This window comes from Pezoporus flaviventris, unplaced genomic scaffold (assembly GCF_033815535.1).
Source record: "Pezoporus flaviventris isolate CSIRO_AGI_PZ_B2104156 unplaced genomic scaffold, CSIRO_AGI_Pfla_v1 ptg000213l, whole genome shotgun sequence".
In the NCBI taxonomy this organism is placed as follows: domain Eukaryota; kingdom Metazoa; phylum Chordata; class Aves; order Psittaciformes; family Psittacidae; genus Pezoporus; species Pezoporus flaviventris.
This window is the reverse complement of record NW_026892761.1, coordinates 16,810,001-16,812,500: the sequence shown is the minus strand read 5'-3', so window position 1 is coordinate 16,812,500 and position 2,500 is coordinate 16,810,001.

Genomic DNA, 2,500 nt, shown 5'->3' with positions numbered 1-2,500 from the left:
TAACCCTAACCCTAACCCTAACCCTAAGCTTTCACCAGCTTTCCCTCCTGGCTCTTCGATTGTGGGAGCAGACGGCAACTGTTCGTGCTCTACTCACTGTGCAGCTGGGCAGCCGAGAGCAAGCTCCGAAGAGGGTGCATTCAAATGGACCTTTAGGTATGAAAGCGAGGAGCGACAGCAATGATGGTGACACCGTTGCAAAGCTGACTGTGTGCTGAAGATGCCCAGCACATGCTTTCCCTCCTGGCTCTTCGGATCTGGGAGCAGAAGCCAGACGTTCGTGCACTAATCGTTCTGCCCCTGGGCAGCCGAGAACAAGCTTCAGAGAGGTTGCATTCAAATGGACTTTTAAGTATGAAAGCGAGGAGCGACAGCAATGATGGTGACACCGTTGCAAAGCTGACTGTGTGCTGAAGATGCCCAGCACATGCTTTCCCTCCTGGCTCTTCGGCTCTGGGAGCAGAGGCCAGACGTTCGTGCTCTAATCGCTGTGCTACTTGGCAGCTCAGAGCAAGCTCCGTAGAGGTTGCATTCGAGTGGACTTTTAGGTATGAAAGCGAGGAGCGACAGCAATGATGGTGACACCGTTGCAAAGCTAACTGTGTGCTGAAGATGCCCAGCACATGCTTTCCCTCCTGGCTCTTCGACTGTGGGAGCAGACGGCAACCGTTCGTGCTCTACTCACTGTGCTGCTGGGCAGCCGAGAGCAAGCTCCGAAGAGGGTGCATTCAAATGGACCTTTAGGTATGAAAGCGAGGAGCGACAGCAATGATGGTGACACCGTTGCAAAGCTGACTGTGTGCTGAAGATGCCCAGCACATGCTTTCCCTCCTGGCTCTTCGACTGTGGGAGCAGACGGCAACCGTTCGTGCTCTACTCACTGTGCTGCTGGGCAGCCGAGAGCAAGCTCTGAAGAGGGTGCATTCAAATGGACCTTTAGGTATGACACTGAGGAGCGACAGCAATGATGGTGACACCGTTGCAAAGCTGACTGTGTGCTGAAGATGCCCAGCACATGCTTTCCCTCCTGGCTCTTCGACTGTGGGAGCAGACGGCAACCGTTCGTGCTCTACTCACTGTGCTGCTGGGCAGCTGAGAGCAAGCTCCGAAGAGGGCGCTTTCAAATGGACCTTTCGGTATGAAAGCGAGGAGCGACAGCAATGATGGTGACACCGTTGCAAAGCTGACTGTGTGCTGAAGATGCCCAGCACATGCTTTCCCTCCTGGCTCTTCGGCGCTGGGAGCAGAGGCCAGACGTTCGTGCACTAATCGCTGAGCTTCTGGGCAGCGGAGAAGCAGCTTTGGAGAGGTTGCATTCAAATGTACTTTTAGGTATGAAACCGAGGAGTGACAGCAATAATGGTGACAGCATTGCAAAGCTGACTGTGTGCTGAAGATGCCCCGCACATGCTTTCCCTCCTGGCTCTTCGACTGTGGGAGCAGACGGCAACCCTAACCCTAACCCTAACCCTAACCCAACCCTAACCCTAACCCTACCCCTAACCCTAACCCTAAACCTAAACCTAACCCTAACCCTAACCCTAACCCTAACCCTACCCCTAACCCTAACCCTAACCCTAAACCTAACCATAACCCTAAGCCTAACCCTAACCCCTAACCCTAACCCTAACCCTAACCCTAACCCTAACCCCTAACCCTAACCCCTAACCCTAACCCTAACCCTAACCCTAACCCTAACCCTAAGCTTTCACCAGCTTTCCCTCCTGGCTCTTCGATTGTGGGAGCAGACGGCAACTGTTCGTGCTCTACTCACTGTGCAGCTGGGCAGCCGAGAGCAAGCTCCGAAGAGGGTGCATTCAAATGGACCTTTAGGTATGAAAGCGAGGAGCGACAGCAATGATGGTGACACCGTTGCAAAGCTGACTGTGTGCTGAAGATGCCCAGCACATGCTTTCCCTCCTGGCTCTTCGGATCTGGGAGCAGAAGCCAGACGTTCGTGCACTAATCGTTCTGCCCCTGGGCAGCCGAGAACAAGCTTCGGAGAGGTTGCATTCAAATGGACTTTTAAGTATGAAAGCGAGGAGCGACAGCAATGATGGTGACACCGTTGCAAAGCTGACTGTGTGCTGAAGATGCCCAGCACATGCTTTCCCTCCTGGCTCTTCGGCTCTGGGAGCAGAGGCCAGACGTTCGTGCTCTAATCGCTGTGCTACTTGGCAGCTCAGAGCAAGCTCCGTAGAGGTTGCATTCGAGTGGACTTTTAGGTATGAAAGCGAGGAGCGACAGCAATGATGGTGACACCGTTGCAAAGCTAACTGTGTGCTGAAGATGCCCAGCACATGCTTTCCCTCCTGGCTCTTCGACTGTGGGAGCAGACGGCAACCGTTCGTGCTCTACTCACTGTGCTGCTGGGCAGCCGAGAGCAAGCTCCGAAGAGGGTGCATTCAAATGGACCTTTAGGTATGAAAGCGAGGAGCGACAGCAATGATGGTGACACCGTTGCAAAGCTGACTGTGTGCTGAAGATGCCCAGCACATGC